This window comes from Drosophila albomicans, chromosome 3 (assembly GCF_009650485.2).
Source record: "Drosophila albomicans strain 15112-1751.03 chromosome 3, ASM965048v2, whole genome shotgun sequence".
NCBI lineage: Eukaryota > Metazoa > Arthropoda > Insecta > Diptera > Drosophilidae > Drosophila > Drosophila albomicans.
Window position 1 is genome coordinate 43,290,336 of NC_047629.2, and position 25,899 is coordinate 43,316,234.

A 25,899-nucleotide genomic window follows, 5' to 3' on the forward strand; every position below is an offset into this window, starting at 1 on the left:
CAAACACACTCTACTCTTTCACACACACACACACACACACACACATGCGCACAGCAGCCGCCCACCCGCCTTTTGTCCGTAAGCGAAAAAATTGTGTCAAGCAATTTGCGTATATTATTGCAACACTATTGTTGTTGCCCGTCGTTGCTGTTGTTGCTGTTGTTGTAGTCGTTTTCATGTTTTCATGGAGCCAATTGCAGTTTAATGAGCGTTAAAAGTAAATTTGCGCCATTTGGCATGGCGTAAGTTTTATTATATGTGTGTGTTTAATCCCTGCCCGCCGGACAGTTGCGCACATAGCATTGATAGTTGCAAACGAAATTATCGCGGTCGAACCACATGCCCAACTCACAGAAGCCCAACACGGGACACAACTCCACACAGGTCCAAAAGAGGCGACAATGCTCGGCATTTGGTATAATCTGGCCGGGAAATTGGCAAGTCACTTCTTGGTTCTCGCAATAACTCGGAGCAGGACTCGGCGATGGACAAGGAGCAGGACATGGCGACGGACTCGGAGTTGGACCCGGAGAAGGACTTGGTGACGGAGTCGGAGTTGGACTTGGCGACGGAGTCGGTGATGGACTTGGAGTTGGACTTGGCGACGGAGTCGGTGATGGTTCAGGAGCAGGACATTCACCATCAATGCGTGGACACGAGCCCGGCACACAAGCTAGCACATTGATGTCAAACACTTGTCCAGCTGGGCAGAGAATGCGATCGATGGTATTAACGCCACACAAGTAGTATCTGGTGCAATCCGTGCAATCAGGCACCACATCGCCAGCCACATGCCCGGCACAGACACAGAAGCCTTTGGTGTCGCAGCCAGAGATGGGGTTCAATTGACTGTCAGCCTGGTAAATGGCCAAGAGTAGGACCGCAATCAACGTAAAGGAGAGCTGCAGAACTTTGAAAAGCAATCTCTTGAAATTGGCCAAGTGCGATTTTTATTATGTGCTTGCAAAAACATTACCGAGTTTCATCATCAAAGAGAGTTTAGTTTGCCGTCTCACGAAAGAATATCAACTGATGGCATTGCAAGTGCAATCCTAGACAATTTATATGATTTTCTTTGGCTATCGACTGCTTAAGATAGAGCGGAAACGATAATGATTTTATTGACCGAGCTCTTGACCTGCCTCAAATCGATTGAATAACTCCAATTGATAAATAATTCAAATAGTTTTAAGTGAGTTTGCTGTTGATAAGTTCTTCAAACATGCAGCTTTGTAGTTTGTGCTGCAATCCTAATGGAATTTCTTAGATAAACAAGGAAGAAGTTCTTGATAAACTTTTTCGAGATATAGAAAGTTACAGTTGTGATTATAATGTGGGCATATTTAGTGAATATTCCGAATATTACATACAAAAACGTAATAGATTAAGTGAGGCAGATACTTCGAATATAGAGTATAGCTCCATTCCATAAACATTCAGTATACTTTTTATACTAAAAAAAAATCTAAATCTTTACTATTTATTGAGACAGATTTAATCGAATATAATAGTATTTTAGTAATAGGAATAATATAACTACTTATATTACATTAACACTCATTATACTTTTAATACTATAAAATTAATATATTTATTATTGCTTGAGACAGATACTTCGAATCTAATAGAGTATTTTAGTGATACCAGCTAATATAAATAGTTCCATCACATAAACATTCAGTATACTTTTTATACTGACAAAGCAATATCCTCACTATTTTCTTTTTTTAGAGTTCACCCTTTTTCTAGAGTTTTCAAACTCTTGCGAATATAATAACATTTTAATGATACGAATAATATTACTGGTTCCATTACACAAACACTCAGTATTATTTTTATACTAAAAAATCTATATCTTTACCATTGCTTGAGCTATCATTTTAGACTTCACCTTGTTGATTCTTTTTAAAGTAGCTCAAACTTAGCTTCAACAGTTTTCATTAAATGTGCCTTATTTAAATGTGAAATCTTAACGAAGAAGCTTTAGTATGCAAGCTTTTACATTGATTGGCCATCTGTCAGACCGTTTGATTCGGATTTATATTGCCCCCGTTAACCATTTTAAGACATGCGCCACAAACATTCCAGCAGGTCATCTCTTGTGTCTGCTGACCACTTTTCGACCTTTTTTGCATAAATTGAATGGCAGTAAAATTACACAAAGTCCCACGCATTGAATCAATGTTCGCAACCCAAAAAAAATGCGCAAAAAACATAAAATTTTGCCATTCATTTTGGGGCCACATCAAATACCAAAAATACAAAAGCCAAAGAGCCAAGAAGCCCAAAAGCTGAAGTCAAACAAATTGCCAGAGTCTGCAACTAATCGCCTTAGGTGAGGCATATGATATATAGATAGATAGAGTGCGGCGATGGCGATGTGTTTGCCACGTGTGTGTTGCCCATTCGATTCGTTTGGAATTTGTGCCTAAATCAGGCAATAAATGCAACTGGAGAGGGGAGGGTGAGGGGAGCAAGAGCTGAGCGAATATGAATAAAAAATCAGCAAGAAATCAAAATCAGTCAAGGCATATGCAAATTTTGAACTGACCTACTCCCATATGAAAAACCAAATGAAACACGCACGAAACAGCAAATCGAAAGAGACGCCCCAAAAGAGTTATAGATACAAACACACACACATACGTATACATACGTAGATACAGATACAGATACAAACACGCGTACAAATTCGAATTTGAATCAGCAAAAAAAAAAAATGAAGCAGAATATGCAGATATTTATGTAAAGTGCGTACGATGGATGGATGATGATATCAACTGAGGGCGTTGAACGATCTGCTGAATGATCGTTTAAATATATATACTATATATGTAAGTGTGTGTGTGTGTGTCTGTGTTGCTCGGTCAATCAGTCAAAAATTGTGCGGCTGTTGGGCAATCAGATAAACGGCAAATTGTCGGCAATTAACGTGTTCATTATGTGTGAGTTGAGTTCGACTCTCGACATCTACTCGATTCAACTTCAAGCTGAGTTCTATATCCAAAAAGAAAAAAACGTTAAGCCGCTTAGCCGGCAATCGGAGAAAGGCTTTCTTCTTGTTGTCCCATTCAAAATGGGTTGAGTGCTGTTTTGGCTTGCTTGAAGAGGTGTAAATGGTTTGGTTCTGTGTTGGCACAGATACATCTTCTGACCCGGCTCTCCACTTGTCACTTGCCAGTTGCCACTTGCCACTTGCCCCGCCCCTGTCCCGTGTCTTCAACTCTGTCATTTGCTGACAGCGATGTGATGACAAAAATAGTTTTTTTTTAGTTTTTTCAAACTGCAAAAACTGCCTCATTCACAGAAGTTTCCCCTTCGCTCTGGCGACATAACTATTTTACAGATACTCGCTTGGCAAATGTATCTCTCAGATACATACGAATACATGCGACGGAATACGTACATATAATTCACTTAAGCGCGTTCAACGAAGCGGGATGAATGACCTCAATTTGAATAGTTGTCCATCCATCCATCCGTCCGTCGTCTGTCTGTCCGTCCGTCGTCTCTTCATCTCTTCTGTCCGTCTGTCGTTTATGTGCTTGTCTTTTTTTTTTTCTCTCGTTCCATGACTGACTTTTTGGGTGCCATTTAAATCAACGTTGCCGACCGACGACGACGCCGCCGCCTACTTTGGACAGTGGCTTTTTAACCGCTTTTATCTTCACTCTTCACTTCTCACTTTGCTTTGTATTTATTCTTATTTTCTGTCTGTGTGTGTGTGTGTGTGTGTGTGTGTGTGCTTGAGTGTATTTTCTTTATTGCATTCTTGTAAAATTATTCAAATGCTCTACAATTTTCGGGCCAGTTTTCTCCGCTGCAAACACGTCAAGCGCAAGCGAAATTGAGGTTATAATCATAACTGCTTTACCCCGATCCCCGCTGTACCCGCTGCCCCTCCATCTCGCTGGGAAAGGAGTGGCCTATAGCCAGAGTGAATCTGTGCTCACCCAGCCCCGCATCCGTTCCATCTCCATCAACGCTTTTATCTGTTTGACACAATTTTCTGGGCACAGCACAGCGCAAAGTTGAGGCTGCTGCTGCTTCGGTTGCCTTCTCTCTGCCAGATTTTTGTTTAGTGACACAGTTTAGATTACACACACACACACACACACGCTGTCACACACACACATGTAGCTAGAGTGGAGCGTTCTCTTTTTGATATGTATATATGGTATATTTTGACTACCTAATTAGATAAAAAATACAGTTGGCTGCCGTTGGCGCTGCTTATGCCCCATGGGAGGTGTTAAAAGTTGCAGTCACTTTTACCCCAATGCGGAGGCGTTGCCACCACAAAAAAAAAGAAAGAAAAAAACGAGGCTAGAGTGGGGGGCGTGGCACTGTGGAGTGTTGAGTGCTGTGACAGCTGGAAAGTGAGTTAACTCTGTCTGCACTCGCTTCTATTAGATTGTCTCTCTTCATGTGTGTGTGCGTCCTACTTTGAAGCTGTCCAAACAGACAGTAATGTTGCATACATATTACATACACACATATACATACACATACTTATACAACAAATGAGGACAACTTTGTTGCTATTTGATTAGGGCCACATTAAGTGCAAATATGTCGGGTTGTAAAAAGTTTTATTTTCAAAGATGTCCCAAGCAAAGTTGCAACCAGCCAACAATAGATTGCGGCGAGTCCCGGATATTTTTGTTTATCTGATGATCTTTATCGCAGCACGCTCAAGTGGAGCATTGCCATCCAGTTCATATATCAGATTTGTAAACAATTTCCACTTTTCCAGGCTGCTATCTGATATGCTAATATTGCAATTCTGTGAGAGAGGGAACAAGAGTTATTGGATAGATTTAAAACGATCTTCACAGCCTAGCTATGATCATTAAATATTGTTTTCGATTTAAATTATATTCATTCAGTTTAAACTTTAGTTAAACTCTTTTAGTGCCCTTTAAGTTGTCTCAGGTTTGTCATTTAATATTTGCAATAGGATTAGGCGAAAAAATGTTTTCGAATTATTTGTAAGAACAAAAATTGAAATGTAGAATAGAAATCTTAATTCAGGGCATATTTTATATTATAAAGATAAGTCAAGAATTCCCGTTGTTATCTTAAAACAATATTTCACTTCTCAACCATGGTTATAAGATTACAAAATCTTTTTTGAAGATCGAAACAATATGTGTTTAACTTTGACATTAAATAATCATGATTCAAGAATTTATTCTTGATCTTAGCACGATTTTTTTTGTGACATCTGAAAACCTGGTATATTTAAAATTCAGTTCAATATAGATATGCCAAATATAGACTTCCGGCATGTTCTAGTATTTTTGCGGTATATTTTTGGTATATTTGTAGAATATGGTTTTATTAAAAATGGATAGCGGCTATCTTCTTTTCAGGCACACTCGACTGTAGCTTTCTTACTCGGTTTTTAAGTGCAATCTATAATTTACTTGACATTTTTAAACTGTTATCCTTTATCACTCAGCTTAAGCAATATAATTCGCATTACACGTAGAACAAAGACTCATGCTGGGAGTGTTCTTTGAGCATTAAGGAACACTCGACGTGTATCTTTGAGATGCCGACACACAACACACGCTCTTTACTATGCCATTAAAGCTCGGTACACTTTGACATAATTTCATTGTTCAATCATTGGCCTGTCTGTCTGTCTGTCGGTCTGTCCTTTTTGCTGTCGCTGAACTCTGTCGAAGGAGCAGCGAATTGAAGTCGGTAGCTCATTAAACGTTTATTGAACTCGATGGTACATCAAAAAGTGAAGTGGAAGTGGGAATTACAAATTGCAAATTAAGATGGAAATGAAGCATGCAGCACACACACAAAAAACCATTGAAATGGAGCTGTGAAAATGTTAATTACAGTGCGACATTTAGATGATTCTTAGTGCACATTTTTTTGGTACGATTTAAATGATTTTCAAATGAGCGGAAGCAATTTCAACTGTAAACAAGTTGAGAGAACGAACGGCTAACGGGACGTATGAGTAATGCCAAAAGTTATGCAAATGCCGACGTTGGCGGACTGCTTATCAAATATTTGAACTAAAATGTGTAGCTAAATTAAAACAAACAGCAGTGGCACAACGGCACTTCTAAGACATCAGACAACAGTCGCCAAAAAAAAAGAAAAACAAAAACAAAAATAGCAAAAACAAAAATAGAAGAAAATAAAAGTTTGCGTCGCGATGCTCCAATTTGATAAGCGTTGGGCGCATTAGCAATTAGCGAATTAAACGCTGGCCGAGCAACCGACTAACCGAGCTGGCGAGCAAATCGAGTTGAGTCGAGTCGAGTCGGGTTGTGCTATAAATGTTTCCATGAGCTAAATAGAGGCCCACATTCGTATTCGCATTCGAATTCACAACCGCTCCCAGCGTCTTAATGAAAAAGCAAACAATTAAATTAGCCAAGAGGCCACAAGACGAAATGCGAAACAGCCAACATCGGACACAACGGACATCGGACATCAAACCATCAACCATCAGCATCGACATCAAAAATCCACATCGACATCGTATGCGAGAAACTAGAACGAAGCGCATTTGTGAAATGCCAATCGACCAAGATATATATAAGCAAACAAAATACACATAAATATATATAGATGTGCGAGTATGTTTGTGTTTGTCTGCGATCTGCGAGATCAATGCTCGAAGGCAGCTGCTGTCGATCGGCTGTGATTGGGATCGTTAGGGTGCGATCGGACGGACTGTGATTGATTGAATTAATAATACAAATTAACAGCGCCAAGTAGGTAAGATCAATGATCTCTCTCGGTTGGCGCTCTCTTTGCTAAGCCAGTAGCCTGATCTCCGAACTCAACTGCTGTTTGTTCGGGGCGTGGGTGTTGCCTTGCCAAGTTTTGACTGATCGCTGATCACTAATCATAATAAAATCAAAATTACATTTATTTAACTTTAGCAAAGCAATTGACGTGCTTCAAACTGTTCATTAACTTGTAATCTGCAATCACAATTGAACAAAATATTTGCCATTCTATGCATTTATCTATTGAGGATCGGTTGTTAACAGGCAATGATTGACAGCTGAGAAGTAAACAGAAGTCAGAAGTCAATTTATTGGTCGATCTTCATTAACTCTTTTACAACATCACATTATTCGTATCAATTAAAGTATAAACGATTGTTCTATAAGAACTGATCTTTTATGTTACTAATAATAACAATTAAGCATCACTTATGCGAAGATTACTCACCGATCACAACAGAAGTAGATCTCTTCTGTCACAATTATGAGCATATCAGCGGGTAATTAATGAAACTGACAATGCAAGTGATCTTGTCTAGTAGCAGCTCTTCATTAAGCTGGAATCTACGATGAACACTGATCAAAATAGTTTATTATCTTTAAGTGACGCGCTGACGGATTTAATTAATTCTTCCAGTTCGTTGCTGTCAACATAATAAGCTCGTGATAGTGTCAACGATCGTTGCTCTAGAACTGATCGTTGTGACTGTAATCAGAGATATTACTGTCTGATTTCATTAATACCCTCAGATTGCTGACTAAGTAAATGCGGATCTTGTTTGTTTATGTAAGTAAGAATTATTACGAAGTTTGTGGGTGATCGCTTTCTTCCCGTTTGCCATCTCACTCATTCTCTCTCTTTCTCTCTCTGCTGTCAACATAATAATAAGATTAGAGAGGATGATCAGATCAGTGCAGTCAATGAAAGACGAGTCAACGAGTCGTTGGCTTCATTATGAGCACGCACGATCAATGACCGACAATGGCTGTAAATGCATTGGGGCATGGGCATGGGCATTTGCAACATTTGTTGCTGCAGCCAGCGGGTGAGTGATTTCTTCCTCTGCTACAAAAAGGAGTCGCGAGACAAGAATCATTTTTTTTTTTTTCGCAGGGCATTGGCTACCGCTAACGATCCCAACAGGGAGTGCGACCAGACGGTGCGTTGAACTATAAACGTCGTCGTTGATCGTCGTCGCTGTCGACGTCGATGTCGATGTCGACGTCGATGTCGATGTCGACGGCGTCTCCTTGTTGTTGCTGTTCGCAATTCATTCTTGACTTTGTTGTTGTTGTTGTGTTGTTCACTGTTTGGCAACGTCATCGTCAGGCAAACAAACATTATGAACATGCTCATAATGAGAGACTCGTTTCGCAATCTCATAATCAGCTACCGGCTACAGCAAAAGCTCCACAAACAAAAAAAAGCAACAGCAAAAATAAAGTAAACTCTTTGTGTTGTTATTGTGGCAGTGCAATGTTCTCAACTTTTTGGGGCTTGCTTAAACTTGCGTTCGCTCTCTCCCACTCTCGCTCTCCTGCTCTCTCTTTAGTCTGACTGTTTGTTGTTCTCCCCTGAGTTGCTCGGCTGATCAGCTGTGTATGAGTGTATGTGTATTTGTGTGTGTGCTTTGCTGTCTGGCCTCTGAGGTCGCTGTCGATGTCGATCCCTTTATGCTTTCGCTCTACACATCTTGTTGTTGCTGTTGTTTTTTTTTCTTTTCTTTTTCTTTGCATATTTACAGCGCAATGCTATCAAAATGCAGCGCAGCCAGCGTCGCTGTCGCAGTCAGAGTCGTTTCAGTGGTGCCTTCACCCTTTGCAGTCGTCGCGTCGTTTTCGCCGTCATCGCGTTATAAAGTGTCAATGCACTTGTTCTTGTTTCAGTCTTGCTTGCCTACGTGAGTATGTGTGTGTGTGTGTGCGTGCGTTTGTACGTTATGCGTGTGTGTTTTGCTGCGTCTTCACGTGCGTCGCCATTGCCTCCTGCTGTTTTGCACTGCTTTCCCCCCTGGCCGCTGCTCCAACTCTCTTTGCTCGCTGTTCAATCCTTTTTGCTTTCCGCTTCGTCGTCGTCGTCGTCGTCTGCTGCGTCGAGTGCTTTTGCTGTGTTTAACCCCCCTTTGCACGTTGTAGTCTTCGTCTTCGTCGTCGGTCGTTCATTCGTTCGTTCGTTGGTCGCTTGCTCTCTGCCTTTGCACTTTGGTGCATCCTTGTCTGGCGTTTGAACTTTTTTTGTTCTTGTTGCTGCTGCTGTTGCTTTCATTGTTGTTGTTGTTGTTGCTGTTGCTGCTGTGTGTGCAATCTTTGTTCTGCAGACGTCTGGCCTGTGCCCTCGCTCCCCCTTCTCTTTACCCCTCTTTCTCTGTGTGTATTGGCATTTGACTCCATTTAAAGTTTGTTTCGCTTTATTTTGCAAATAAAATTAACTCAACTGCCAGCAACAGCAACAACAAGCAAGCGAAGTGCAAGTGAAATTGCAGATGCAGTTGTAGAATTTATGGAGCTGCAGTTGCCAAGTGCTTCCCTCATTCTTGCTGTGTCCTGTTTGTACTCCTCTTCCCCATCTTCCCTCCCCCTCTGCGTCTGGGGTTTGCTAATGAGCTGAGGCGTGGCACAAGCGCAGTTACGCATAAATGTGAAATGGGCACACACATTAGCTTAAGGGCTCTGGGCATGCAACGAGATGTTGCACGTTGCAGCGTTTGCTCTGTGACTGTGTGCTTGGTATTTTTATTAGAGGAGTTGCCACTAAAGAAAAGAATGTACATTTTTGAAGAGTAAAGCTTTAATCGGCTTTTGAGCTCTGATAGTCAGCTCTTCTTCTTTCTTATTGTTTTTATATGTTTTTTTTTTTTGTTGGTTTTTTGTCGCCACCTCGAGCAGCATTTAACCCACTTTAAACTTGTCTTTGGCGCTTTTTTTTGGGCACAGTCATTAGCCAAGCAGCAGCAACTACCAAAGTTATAAACATTTTTATCGCATGTCTCATCAAAAAAGCGGCGGCCATCAACAGCATTTAGCAGGCCCATCATCGCGACATCATCTGTCTCGCTCTCTCTCTCTCTCTCGCTTCTCTCCTTGCGCCTGATTGCATGCTTCCTCTTGTTATACACTTTGCACATAGGATAGAAGGGTAGTATAACTTGGTGTCAACAGGAAATTTATGTAAGAGGCACAAAAAAGAATTGTTTTGGATGACAATCTGGTATATAATGTTCTTTATGGTACATTTCAAAAGTAGTGGTATATTGTTATGGTAAATATACTATATTTTTCGGAACTGCGATACTGTTTCTTTCAAACGGCTTAGGTTGACAACCTAACATATTTTGTTCACTACTAGTTTACTTGATGTGTAATCGGTGTGTATATCGGTACACATTTTAGTATATTTTCGGAATTACCTTTTTCAAACTTTTTTGAAATACTGCCGCTATTAATCTGATTTGGTTTACAATCTAGTATATTTTTTACTTTACACTTTACATGAAGTTTTAGTATATTTACACTCTTTTGGTATATTAATTTAGTATAATTTAAGATATTGGTACTTTCAGGTATCTCACAGTCTATCATACTCATCTGTGGCTTTCTTACTTTGTTGTTTTTGTTTCCTTCCTTCTACTTATGTATGCAGCCCAATCACCACCTGTGTCACATTTTAATACATTTTGTAATAAAAGCAACATTAAAAGGCGTTCTCTATATAGAAGCCGCATGGCCCTGATACGAGCATTCGCCTGTCTGTCTGTCTGTTTGTCTCTGTCTGCCCGCCTCCTCTTGACTCCCCTTCTAGTTGGCTAAACATTCAGTTAGCTGGCCGTTTTGGTCTTTCGGTTCTGTTCTGTTTGCCACCATTTGAATGGGTCGTCAGCGTCTATGACAGCCACCGCAGAATGAAGCTTTCATTTCGCACTCATTCACACACACAGACACACACATACACACAGACACATACAGAGACATAGTTAGACATTATGTTGGCCAGAGTTGAGAGCTCTGTTTCTTAATCATCATCATTATGATCGCCATAAAGTCGCTGTGGCTTTTGTGGTTATGGTCGCATGCACCTTGCCACACATTGTGGAGGGTTGCTGCCCTGCCCTGCCTCTGGCCTCTGGCCTCTCTCTCTCTCTCTCTCTCTCTCTCTCGCTCTGTGGGCATTTTGTATTCTATTCAATTTGGAGGTCACTCATTGCTAACTGCATTTGCTGCAGACACATTTGTAAATTGTATCTGTATCTGTATCTATATCTGTATTTGTATCTATAGCTGTTGCAGTTGAGACTGTGGCTGCAACGAAGCATGACCAAATCGCATAGCAAACAAAAACCAAAAAGAAACCACAACGAAACGAAACGAAAACAGTTTGCGGTATATTCTTGGCACCAAAATGTCAATTATAATAAGAAGTGCGGGTGCATAACGACGCTTCAACTACATTTTAATGTTGCTGCAATAATTGTTAACATAAAACATTCGAGAAGCGGCAAACTAAATAATAATTGCACGTTGCTAGCCAGCTATTTTCTGTGTTTATGTCTGCTGCACAAAAGACTTCAGAAATGTCGAGAAACTATCGACGTACAACAAAGCATAGTTCAACGTTCAATAAACATTTATTGCAACAGCTAAGCAGCTATTTAAGTTTGGCTTTTAAGCATTGTTTTAACTTATATTAATAATGCGCATATGCAGAAATGTCAAATTGTGTTTTAAATTAATACAATTCAGATCATTTTGATAAAAACTTAAACATAAATGGCTAAATAAGATGTAAAGTATTTCATTAAATTTCTGCCTCTTAAAACCACGAAAAACTATCATAAAAATAAGAAAAATATACAGTCAGTAGTAAACAATGAATATGAATATGAAAAATGAATATATTTAAAATGTATTTTATTTGTATTGACTGCAGTGTACTTTACAATTCCTGAATAATTAATAGGCATTTTAAATTGTACAGTTTATTAACAAATATAAGTTTCACAACTGAAATACTCTTTTCTTCAGAATTGAAAAGTTATTTAAAATATACAATTTATTAACAAGAATGAATTTCGAAATTTTCTATCTAATAAGCAATTGAGAAATTTAATTTTTTCTTCATTATCACAAAATAATTAACAGGTTATGTGAAGTTTAAAGTCTGTCCATAAACATTGAACATGAACCAATTTATAACATTTTATACACTTTATTTTAAAAACTCTTCACATGAACTAACAAAATATTATTTGTAACTTCTATAACTTAGTATGTTAAAAATTGGGTTACGCTTACAATTCATTAGCATAATGTTAATTGTTGTTAACATAGTGTTAAAAAGAAAAATGTTGAGCATTAATTAAAACAACTTTTCTTCATACTGCGTAGGTAATTCATTTTCAAATTTTGTATTTAATTTCACAAAATTGTGGAATAATTAAAAAGTAAGAATAAATATTTCATAACTACAACAATTTTTCACTATTTCTGAATAATAAAAAGGATATCGAAAGTTTAAACATGAACTAATATTAAAATGTTATACACTTTTCTTTATACACTCTATAAATATTATGCTGAAATCCCAAATATTATTTGTAACTACAATCGAGTTAGCTTCCATAACTCAGTAATGTAAAAATTGGCTTACGCTTACAATTCATTAGCATAATGTTAATTTCTATTAACATAATGTTAAATAGAAAAATGTTAAGCTCTAATTAAACTAAATGTCTCATACATGAAAGTATGATTAACCCAATGCTGCACTAGAATTTGCTGAAAAGCCAAATTGTAGCTAAGCTAATGCTTATCTATATATTTTTTTTTGTAAATAATAAACAATTTTCGACCTCAATTCGTTGGCCATATGATATGGATTTCTTAATTTATGTTTATCTACATGTCTGGATCAAAAGTAGCATGTGTCAATTAATTTCTCAAGCCTAAGCCACACCCTTTTTGCCACACACACACACACACACACACAATTATACTGACAATCAATACAATTATATGTGAGTTCATGGGCTATCTGTAAGATACACTCACACACACAGATGCAGACAACACGCCCAAATGGATTGTTGACACATCAAATCTAAATTGTCCATCCCATATAAGTTCATTAATGTCATGATACACACAACACAACACTACACAGCACAACACACTTCAACTTTTTGTCATGTGAACCCACAAAAAAAAAAGAGAGAGATGAGAAGAGCAAGGAAAAGCAACAAAAAATCGTCGATTAAAGCAGCGAAGACAACAACAAATAAACTAAAATAATAAAATAATGAATAAATAACAAGAGACACACAAACAGATACATATACAAAGCCATAGATACAAATGTATCTGTAGCTGTATAATGGCCACTCGTTGGCAGCGCAAAAAAAACAAAAGTAAACAACAACAAATATGTGGGTCAATTTTGTAATAAAGTAGAAATGAGCGTGCAACAACAACAACAACAATAGTCGAAGCAGCCATAGAATTACAGCACTGAGAACTTGGGGGGTTGCGCCACCCCCTCAACCCCCTCGACCCCAACTGCTAAGGGCAAACGATGAGCAGCTGATTGACAGACGAACACTTTGAATGATTGACTGCCATTATTGGCCACCTTCCCTGCCCCTCCCTCCTCTTTGTCTACTCCCCTCTTCTTTCCTGCTGAGACTGGAGCAATTATCCGCCTTGGTAATTGGCCCGCTTAACTGTTAATGGGCCGCCTCAAGTTGAGCTTAACGGTATTGCTTAGCACAGAGCGGAAGATTGCAGATGGAACATGGAAGATTGAAGACTGGAAGACTGAAAGACTGAGGAGAAGCTGATTTGTAGATTGCGAGACTGGGCCACTGACTGTTTTGGTCAATGAGCTTTGAGCTCAAAAAGATTTTGCGGCGATTGTGGCCGCTTAAGTAAGTAGTTTTATCTCATGGATACAACGCGAGCGAGCATATAGACTATCTCATGGATACATTTACTACAAACGCTCGACTTTGTGCTAGTTTCGGTTTTTTTTCTACTCATTTTTTTTTTTAGTCTATTGCGCGCGGCAGATGATTTCATGCCTTTTGTGAGATTTAATTGTTATTCATTTGGCTGCGAAGCCGCTGCGAGGCGAAGCGTTCGTCATTCGTTCGCTTGCGTTGCGTTGTGTGTGTTCGCCTTTGTTTGTTAGCGTTGTGTTGTTGTTGTTGTTGCTTTAGTTTCGTTTTGGCTTTGGCTAAACCTTGAACCGCACCGCATTCAGTTTATTGGCCGCGTTTTTACAACGAATACCGTTGCGAACTCAGCGCTCAACGCTCAACGCTCGTCGCTCGACTGCTTTATGATGATTATGCGATGACGATGACGACGTTGATGATGATCATCGTTATTTACGAGTAGTTTTTCGCTGCGCTGCGCTCTGCGCTCTGCGTGCATGCCCGCTGCCCAGGTGACAGGCCAAAAGATAGAAAGATACAAATGTATCTACAGATAGGTTTAGCTACATTTTTGCACGACACGTGTCTCTCTCTCTCTCTATCACTCTCTATCTCACGCCCTTTCTCTTTGTTATCCTTGGCTGTAAGCTCTCACCTCCACCTGGCCCCAAAACTCAATTGCTTTGCTTGCTCTTGTCTTTTTTTTTCGGTTTTTGTTGTTGCATATAATTTATTTATGTTTGCAATTTGCTTTTGGCTTTGGCTATGCGTATTTTTTTTTCTCTCTGTTGACTCTTGTTGCTGGCCGCACAAGGACGAATTTTGATGTTAATGAACTCGACAAACAAACATTTTGACGGCAAGTGCTTCGCATTTGAGTGCGTTTGTGTTCGTGTGTGTGTGTGTTTCAATGTGTATGTTTGCAATTTTAGTTGCCAATTTGTCAACTATTTAATGTGAATATTCGTTTGCTCGAACGATCTAAATGTGTTTAACATAATGAAAACTAATTTATTCATAGCTATTTCGCATCGACGCACTGATTTTCTATAGAAATACTCTATGCAAATTGGCTAAACAACAAAAAAGAACGGGGTATGTGTGACTGAGTGATTGACAGGCAACACTTTAATATTGAATGTTGCTAAGGAGAATCAATTTGTTTGTTATTAAACAACTTTCAATTTGATTAAGCTTGTGTTTATAATTCGAAGAAATATTATTACAAAATAAAGTCTTTTACCATAGCGGAAATTTATGAAACTAAAACTAAAGTTAACGAATATTTATTGGTATGTATATTTTAGATTCTTCTACAGTTTTAAAAAGTAGTGAAGAAAAAAGGGTCTATTACGATTTTTAGACCCATTATCACTTTTAAAAACAAGTCTTTGAAACTTTTTCATACATTGTATAATTTATTTTCTGTTGAGAATCAGGCTAAGAAATCATTATATCATATGATCACTTCAAAAAACAAGTAAAGACCAGTCTATTAAAAATTTTAGACCCTCTATAGATTTTGCAAAGAAGTAAAAAAGAAAGAGTCCATTACGCTTTTTCTGTCATTTTATATTTACATTTTCAAAGTCTGCTAAACGTTTTCATTCATGTATATATTTTAATTTCTGTTGAGTAGCAGGCTAAAAAATCATCATATCTTAGACCTTTCATTAATTTTAAAAACAGGTGAAGAATAGTCTAGTAAACACTTTAAGCCTTAATCGTTTATAAAACGAAGTAATGAAGAAGCTTTTACTTTCCTTTTATATTTCAATATCTGTTGTGAAACAGTCTAAAATGTCAGCATTCAATTCATGTAACGAAAATATTTTTGTATAAATTTAATTAGCTTATTAAACTAAGTTGTATATTAACCATAATATAATGTTATACTTTTAATTCAAGTTGTTAGAAATAAAAAAAAATTCAGTTCAAGAAAAAGCTAGAGTATTTAGCTTGCTACATTAAATGACTCTTTAAATATTCATTCAATTTTAGAAAATATCAAAATATAAAATGAACTTGAGAGTACTTTGCTCAAAAGTTCCATGAACTCAAAATATGTATAGTTGGTTTTTATTAAAAGTTCATTTAATTTTGGCAAACATAAAAAAGTATTAATGAACCTTAGACAGCTTTTGCAATATTTGCTTAACGCTTAAAAGTTCCATGAACTCAAAATAAATGTAGTTAAAAATAGAGAGAGTGTATTTGCTAGTCTCTGTCTTGGAAGTTACTTTGAGAATATTTGATTTATTTGACGCACTCACAAAGCTATCAATTGTGCTGGGATTATGAGGCAAGTGGACAAGTGGCACAGGGGACAAAGTAGCAGCAGTAACAACAGCAAGAGCAGCTGCAAATAGTCGACTGGCAGCATCCTATGATCGCGTCTCTATGGGGCAGAAGATGTTGCTGTTGCACCTGTTGTTGGCCAAAGTCGTTAGCCATTTTCATAGCTGGGCATTTGAAAAGGCGAAAGGCGACAATCGGCGGGCAGGCAGCAATTTTTATGTTTCCGGCTCTGATTAGTCTTGGGTTGCGAAGATGCTGCTCCCTATAAACCGGAATGCAAATGCCAGCCACATACAAACTGGGCACAAATCAATTGGCCAAGCAGCCTCAGCAGCAGCAGCAAAATCAAAGCAAACTGCAACAGCAACAAATAATTGCAACCAGTTTTGCAATAGTCGCAAACAGTGTGTTGAACTAAACCAGTTTCAGTTTTTATTTATTTTTGTGGTACGGAAAATGTAGGAAGTAAAATGCAACAGTCGCAGGCAGCAGCAGCAGCGGCAGCAACAACAATAACAAAGAGACAGACAGGAAGTTGCAGGCCGTTTTGTTTTGTTGTGATGTGATGTGAATGAACCTGCAAAATGTCTGTCTGTGTGAGGAGTAACAGATTTGTGCATGTGTGTATGCCTGTGTGTGTGTTGATTTTCGATGATTATATTAATATTAAGCATACGCAACGTAAGACTGAATTATTTATACCGCAAGCTCAGTTACAGACTCTGAGAGAGTGAAAGAGAGCGAGAGAGTGCTTGAAAGGAAAAAGTAGAAGAAGAAGCAGCAATGAATTCAATTTACCATTCAATTGAGAGCAGCTCACAAATGTGTGTTCTTCTTCTTCGTTCTCCCGTCCTGCCGCAAAATCTCCAAAAAGCGGCTCTCGTGTATCCAAAAATAGGCGCTGCCTGAATTTCGGTTTTATTTTTTTTTTGTTGTTGTTGGTGAGTTTTTTTTTGTTGTTGTTTGTTTTTGAGCCGCGTTCGTTGGCTTTTTGTTGTTGTTATTGTTGTTACCCTTTCTTTTGACGTCTCGTGTGTTGATTTCAGAAACTTCACTTAAATGGCAACAATTTTTTTGCTTGAACTGTTTTTGTAATTTCACTGCTCTGCTTTTTCAATACTATGTGTATTTCTTTTGCTCTTTTTCCCTGACTGTTTTGTGACTTCTTTTCACTGTCACTTCGCAGCTGGAATTGGGGAAACACTCGGCCACCTTCGACACACACACACACAAGCTGCAGGCAGCCTCAGCGGGCCGCAACTTCAACTTGATTTTGAAATTCAAATCACACTCTGGCCGCCTAGCAATTTATGCAACACTGTGTGTAGAACGCATCAATTGTTGCAAGTATGTATACGCATGTATGCTATGTATGTGTTGCGTATGGATGTAAGTGTGTGTAATGAACTTTTGCACGCACTTTAATTGATATTTTCGACTTTTTTTTTTTTTTTGGGTTTGCCTGATTTTGACGAAAATTTGATTTGCTTATAAATACACAAAACGAACGCGTTTGTTTTTGTTGTTGTTGCAGACGTTTTTTGTAATTTGCTTAATTTTCTGTTGATGGGAGCGTTCGCGTGCCGCGCGCTTGAAGCAACGAGAGACAACTGTAAAGCGAGCGAACAAACGACGGCGAACACAGCGAAGCATCGCGAAGCGAAAAAGCGGCGACCGCTGGTTGCCGTCGCAGTCGACGTCGACGTAAAGCTTTTACAGCAACAGCAGCAGGCAGCAGCAGCAATAGCAAACGCCAGCAGCCGCAGCACTACAAGAATATGAGAAGCAAAACAAAGAAGTGCAAAGAGCCGAGAGAGTGAGAGAGCGCCAGTTGAAAGTTGAGAGCGCGAGAGCAACTGCGAGAGCGCAAGCATTGGACCAACGTGTGAGCGAGCGAACGTTTGCGTTTGCTGAGAGAGAAAGACAGAGAGAGAGCTTTTGCATGCAGAACTTTCGAATGCAGCAGGAAGCGTTGCAGTCGCCTGCAGCAGCGACGTTGACAGCGATTGACGTTGACGTTGACTGCGGCAGCAACAGCGGCAGCAAACCAATTGAAATTGAGTAACGAGATTTTGCTGTTGTTGCTCTGTGTTGTTGTTATGTGTTGTTGTTGTGTGTGTGTGTTGCATCCGTGAGATTGCAACAAAAAGCTGCCCAACCGGTGTTAGATGCATTTGCATTTTGAAGCTGCCTGCCGCACATTTGGCAACGTGGCCGGCGGCACGTTTTACAATTTGCAACAGCAACGGCAACAGCAGCAGCAGCAATGAGACTGCAACGCTCAAAGATGGCGACTGCTGGCAGTTACATAAGCCTTGGCTTAGATGTCGGCTTAGATACGTGTGTACAGCATGTGTGTGTGTGTGTGAGTGTGTGGGGGCATTTGCAATAAGGAAGTAACTTTTCATGTCAGCTTTGTAAGTTGCCCCTTGCCTCATACATTTTTTTCGATCAAGTTGCAAGAGGAAACAGGATGCAACGTTTGACAATTTCATGTTGCTAGTTGCCAAAAAAACAAAAAAAATAAAAGCAATAGAAACCCAAAGTATTTCCGCATTAGATACAAGCCAAAGAGATCCGCTGCAGGGTATGATACAGATATGTCAAAAAGTGAAAGAAAAGTTCATTAGGCAAGTCATGAAAAGCTTAAGGAGTTGCAGAGGGAGAAAGTCTAAAGGAAACTTTTGGCAAAGCGATAAAGATAAATTGTTATGCAAGTGATGAAAGCAAAATTCGTAACTTTGATGAGTTTAATGATATGGGAGCAGCTTGAAAAAGTTTTCGTAGACTCATCAATTAAGTCAATTTCATAGGTATGTATTTAAAATGGATTGGAAAAGTCTATGCTGTACACATATTTCACAATGTAATCAACATTGATTAAATCTCTTTCAACAAGTGTATTTTTAAAGCCAAATCCGATCTCTGACAAATACGCAATAATAACTACAGTATTTAAAATTTCCTAAACATTCGTTGTGATCAGATATGAAACTTATAAGAACTTCAAGATAAAATTGTATATGGTATATTTTCAAAATAGTAGTATATTCATAGACGAAATGCCGCTTTTGGTATATTTTCTATTTCTATTCGCTATATAAATATGGTATATTTTAACACTTGTATGTTAATGTTAACATTTTGCTATATTTATACACTGTTTAGTATTTTCTAAATTGGCATTTCAATTGACATTTTGAATATTTAAGATATATATGAATGATATCGAAAATGGAAAAAACTATAAGCAGTTATTTTCTTTATTTTTATTAAATTCCGTTAAGATCCCATCAACGTCTCATGTCTCTAACTTCCCTAAAAAGAGGTCTAACAAAATTGCTGGCATGTCATAAACGTTTTGCATCAACTTCTCTGCACTTTGATTTAACCTTTTTACTGAAGAGGTAAATGTCCTGCTTTGACCCCCTTTTTATTGTCTACAGAGTATATAAATGTTTCGTCCCCCCTCACGTCAGAAGTTACTTTGTAGTACGTGTAATTATGGGTAGAAATATTCATATTTTCCTTTTGTTTTTTTTTTTCGGTGAGCCTAACAGCATTACAACGCTCTTGAATGGTGCCAAGGCGCCACGCCCACGCCCCATGCTGCCGCCCACTGGGTTATATATTGTGGTAATTGCTGGTTAAAGTTGTGCTTAACATGGGCGCAAATGCGGGCAGTTCTTTTTTTTCGTTTTTTTTTTTTTTTGTTTTTTTGTTGCTCCCTAATCAAGAGACCGTTATGCAGTACATGCGAAAAAAAAGGGAACCTGACTTGCTATCCCTGCAACTAATTTGCAGCACGCAACATGCAACGTGCAACGTGCAACGCAAATGCATGCTAAAAGTGGATATTAACTGAGCAATGATAGAAGGGTGAGTAGAAGGGGAGAGGGGAAAGGGCATCGCACACGCGTCTCAAGTGCTGATTTCCTCAGCTGCTGCTGCCTCTGCCCCTTGGTGGCATGTCAAGCACGTTTTAACACGCTGCCAGCTTTGATTTAATTTAGTAGCAAACTTGCAACAAGCAACAGGAAAACGGTCATCGATCACGACGACGACGACGACGATCATCACGATGATGATGACGATGATGATGCTGCTGGCAGCTGGTTATAGAGTTGTGCTTATGACAGCGACTGGCAGGCAGCAGATCAACAACAGATCAAGCAATTTAGCATGCAACCTCAAGCTGCAACTGCAACTGCAAGCAGCATCAACTTCACTTGATTAAGCAGTTAAATCAAATGGCCAGCCATGGGGCAACTTCAGCAACTTTAGCTGGAGGTGCACAAGAGAGACTGTCAAAGTTGCCGCCAAGTTGCCAAGCTACACTTGAGAGCGCACAGCGAAAGGTCAACGCATTCAGTGCGCTCCTAAAGGGAAATGCCACACACAACAGCAACAACAGCAACAACAACAACAAGTGAGGCAGCAACATCATCACTTAACGAAGCGGCGTGTTAATTGAAGACAAGCAGGCAACTGGCCAAAGCTGAGGTTGAGGTTGTTAGCCAGACTCAACTCGACTTGAGTTTGCCTCGCAGTTGCTGTTGCTGTTGCTGCGGCTGTTGCAAGTGAAGCGCTGCTGCTTTGCTGCTTTGCTGCTTTGGTATTGCCGCCTCGTCTTTAACATTTTCGCATTTCTGTTCAAAATCAAACGCTTCACTGATTTGTGCGTTGGCTGCGATTGTTGCAAGTCTGTCCGCATTTAATGCCGCTTCCTCATTTCTGTTACATGTGCAACCGCATAACTTAAATGCCTCTCCACTCTTTCTCTTTCCCCTCCTTTATTTGCTTCGCTCCGTTTCCCGGGCAAACAACACTTTGATCTGTTTAAATCTTTTACCATTTTGTTGCTTTTGCTTTTGTTTTTGTTTTGTTTGATTGTTTGTTTGTTGGTTGCTGACTTCGTCGCTTGTTGCGCCTTCAGCTGCAATCGCAGTTGGCGTTGTTGTAAATTTGTTGCAATTAAATAAAACGCAGCGCGTTTAAGAAATGCCACGAGCAACTGTTTGGGGGCGCGGCAATCTCTCTCTCTCTCTCTCTTTCTTTGATATCGAGCTACTTTTTCCGCATTTAAGCTGTCTAGAGACATACAAAGTTGGCAAAGCAGCAAAAGAGTGAATGAAGTTCACTTCACTCTGTTTAATTTCTTGTCGATCAATCAATCGAATTTTGCGAGTTGCCCTTCAAAGCGACTTTGATGAACTCTAGTATTACAAACTTGAATAGTTACTACTTTTTATACCCATTACCGAGATGGTAAAAGGGGATTCTAACTTTGTGCCGAACATGTTCGTCTGTCTAAATCTAGATCTAGACTTAGATTTCAGACACTAATTAATTAAGATATAGGGTTATAATTATGATTATAGCACTTGTTATTGCAGTTTACGAAATATAAATATCAGTATGGTTCAGTATTTTTCCGATGCGGTAATTTGGTATATTTAAATGATAATAACGATCTGTTTTGCATTTATTGCAATTGACTATACTCTACTATAGCTTTCTAACACTTTCATTCACAATAAAGTTGCTACATTATTTTATTATTAAATACTGGATTCAGGCAACATAATGCTCCAATCAAATAAATCTCTCTTTATAATTTTAATTTCGGGATTGCAAAAGTGAAGTTTTTACACACTTGGGTTAAGCAAATTTGACATTTTGCACAACTTTAATGAGTTTTAGATTTAACTAGACGTATTTATCCCGAAATTTATTGCTGGGTATTAACTTAATAACTGATAATTACAATCATCATCGTTATTTTATTGAAATAACGAATATTATTATTTGTAACATTTTTCAATTAACACCTAACTTTGTATTTAGATAAATATATTTATGCACAACCTATCAAAGTACACGTGTCTTTTTCAATTCGTGTTTGAATAAAACGAACTTTGGTGTCTTTAAGATTGCTCTATACAAATACTAAAAGAATTATGAAAATATGTAAAATCCGAAATAGAGCAGCTTTGAAAGCAGCACACAAATTAGTTCGAATGCTTTTTAATTAATTAAAATTAATTAACACAATGAGAAGAAGAGTTGTTCCCATTGGCAAACTATTTGAAACTATCACGTGAATTAAATTAAAATTAATTAAAAATACAAATTTTGTTTTTATGCCAAATTTTTGAGGCTACACAAACAAGTTTCTAAAATTCCTCTTTATGTGAAGCATCAACATGTCTAAATCAACCCAATTTTCAGTTTTATTAATATGTGACGTCAATGTTTTTGTATTTGCTTTTAGATTTGTATTTTGTGTTTACTAAAAAGTTCGCTTTATTTTTTAAGTAAGTGTGTTCTTCATATTTCTCATTACTTAATGTTCCTTGAGCTCTACTAAATTTATAGTTAAAATTTATTATTATCATTGTTGTTGAATCATAGATTACTAATTAGTGTACTCTCTTTTCTATTAAATTTAGTACTAAATACTAATTTAGTGCTGGTTGCTTTGACCTTTGGCTAATATAGGTTATTTTAAACGTTGTCATTTGCCTTCTTGAAAAACCTTTATTCACTCTTTTGGCATCCACAACTATTAATAGCTGCTTGATTTAGTTGTTCGCCAGCAGCAACTGTTGACAGCAATGCAAGCAGCAGTTGCAACTTGAATTGCTGCGGTCAATTTATGTTTTGGCATAATGTGGCAATCAGTTTGTGGAGTCATAATGCTTTTTGCTCTTCCTTGTGGCGTTTTGCCCAAACAAAATGTGATGTAGACAAAGTCAACGACGCGTGACGCAGCAGCAGCAACAGTAGCAGCAACAACAACTGTTGCAATTGGCTGCTTTATCAAAGCAGACGCTGCCTGATAATGTCGACACTCTGAAGTGCTTCTGCTGCTGCTTCTGCTGCTGCTGCTGGCAGAATCGCGGAAGCGTCAAGAAGAAAAATGCGTGCAACGCCCGTCGCTCGTCTCCGTCTCTGACTTCGTCACGTTGTTGAAGCGACTTTTGGGGGCGTTGAACCTCGCCCAACGGGTGCAATTGTCAACGCACTCTGTGGTTGCTGCTGCGATGTGTTGTCAACTATTAAGTATACGCATTTATATGGCGAATGGCAACGCATCATAATCATTTATTTTTGCACTAGCCGCGACAACAATGACAACAACAACAACAACAACAACTTGCCTTGGCTAATTTTATAAACTTCTTGATTTGTATTTTTTATTTAGTTGTTTGCCTTTTGCTTTTTTTTCGCTGTGATTTGTTATTGTTTGTTGCTGTTGCTATTGCTTAGCGAGTGCTTCACATTTTTTTGCATATACACTTTTATGATATTCACTAAACATTTCGTATTCATCGCACACACACACATTTGCGGTGGTGGGGTGGGGAGGGGAAAGGCGCATTGGGGCAGCATACTATACTGTCTGTGATTGACATTTAGAAGTCAACGCTCGCATCGCATCGCATCGCACTGCACAAAACAGCAAGCAAAACGCAGCAGCTGTCGTCGCCATTGTCTTCCTCAATCCCTTTCGCTCTCCCTTTTTCTCTCTCCCTCCCTCCTCTCTATCTCTCTCTCTTTCTCTATTTAACCCAGCCCATCCTCCAATCTTCAGCGTTGACAGACAACCAAGTGAACGCTATTTGAACGTGGGCGACATTTTCTTGGCAATTTGTTGATGGCTTTTGTCATCAATTTGTGTGTGCGCACACATGGCTAGATAATTGGAAAATGCATTGATACGATTTTCTATACAAAATGCACATTACTTCTATTTTCGATAATAGATTGGGTAATTGTCCAGATTGATTGCGTGGGTGTTGTTGGTTGGTTTGTTGGTTGAGGAAATTGCAGTAATTGCACTTCGATTACAAGCTGCAACTATTAAAATTACTTCATCACAAACTAAAACCAATTTCTTTAACAATTGTCTATTAACTGCCAGCAATGCTGTGCTGTTAACAGTTAACAGCTGTTAGCTTAACAGCAACACTCTGTTAGTAAAATACTGCATGTTATGTTAACTTTAGGTTTAATTGCATTTTGTTGGATGTTCCATTATTAATAAATATTCTTAGAAAGTTAAGATATATGTTAAATGGTTTTAATCACTCAATATAAAATTTGTCCATAAATAATTAATATTTATAGTTTTGACGAAATTTTGTTAACAAATGTTGTAACCCAAATTAAATCTTTTTTTTATAGTATCTGTGATCTAGACAGACAAACTCGCCTTGACTGTTGACGCTGATTGAGAATTATAAACTTTATGGTATCGGAGATGCTTATTACTTGCATTTAAGCTAAACTATATAAATGAAGACTGATGAAGACTGATAATATTTAACATAAACAAATACATATTATTAGCCCCTTTATTTTAATTGGATGTTATTTTCATTCACTTAGAGTTCATAAATATTAATTTGCAAGTAATCATTATGAGGTATATTTTAGTTCATAAATAATATGTTGAAGTTATCACTATTGATGACTTTATATTAAAATAACAGTTATAAGAACAGAATATATTTTAAATTTAAAGCATGTTAAATTCCGTTGGGCTTATCATCACCTAAAATCTAATAAATTAGTCTTTAATCTCTATCAACGTTTTACTTCATTTAAATTGTAATATTAATATTAAATATATCGAAGTTTATTTTCCACAAAAATCTTTAAAGTTTTTTTTCACGTAATTCTCCTTAGCAATAAGATGTGATAAGCTTATTAGATACCAAAAAGCGATAGCTTAATCTTTGATTTCAATTTCACTCACACTACATTAAACATTTAATCTCCATAAAAAATATATTCTAATTTAATTCCCTCACAAAATTTTATCAGCATCCCATTTCGAACCACATTAACTGCTCTTTGCCAGAGAGAAAAAGTCGAAAAAAGCGCATTGGATAAGCCTCATTAGGCGCAAAGTGCCATCAGCTGCTTGGCACACAAATGCGAAAATGGGATCGTCAGGTGTCAAGGTTATTCATTTATCATTTATCAATGACAATGACACTTTTTGTGTCATATTTTTGGTTGTTGGTGATTCTTTCAAGCGTAAAGGGGAGAATGTGTGGTGCTCAGCTATGTGATTTGCGATTTAAGCAAGGAAAGCCCATTAAGTATACGCCATGTGGGAGTGTGTGTGTGAGTGTGCGATGTGTGTGTGTGTGGAAAGTTACCCCAGTGCAAATGCAAATGACCTGAACTCGACAGCTCGTTGGCGTTGACTCATTTTATTTTTTGTGTTTTGCTGGGCAAACAAAATTTGCAACTGATGCAGAAATGTGCAAATTTTACAGCAGCAGCGGCGATAACAAGAATTTTTTGGCAAGAATAAATACGATTATTCATTCAACAACTGTTGTTGCTGTTGTTGTTGTTGCGGGGGATTTTTACTCAAAACGTTGCAACATTTCATGCATTGAACTTTCGAGTGCAGTTCACAATTGTTGTTATTATTATAATAATTATTATTTTTTTATTTGCCGTCGAAATTTTATGCGCTGTTGTCGACGTCGACGTCGTCATCGTCATTCATTTGTTTGTTTATTCCGGCTGGTTGGATTTGTTTCTTGTGAATTTTGCGCAGCGACAAAAGTGTTAATTCGAATAACAAATAGACAAAGGCAGCAACAACAGCATGTGCGACAATTACCACCGAGTGCAGCACACAAGCAACTTAATTTGCAATGTTGCTGCGGGGCGCGCGCATGCGTAACACGGCAGCAACATTAGCAACAACTTCAGCAGCAGCAGCAACAGCGACAGCGGCAACCAAATGACAAAGTGACGTTCACGTAGATTGCATAAATTACCATCAGCAATTAGCTGTTAAAGAATGTTGCAACCAGAAAAGGGGCGTGGCAATTATCAGCGACAGTTTTTGTTGTTGTTGCTTTTGCTGCTCTTTACCA

General features: G+C 38.3%; 1 protein-coding gene across 1 annotated transcript in view; it reads right to left on the minus strand.

Annotated features, from left to right (window-relative positions):
• Positions 1–25,899, minus strand: part of LOC117572290 (ecdysone-induced protein 78C) — a 47,876-nt gene that overhangs the window by 7,662 nt on the left and 14,315 nt on the right.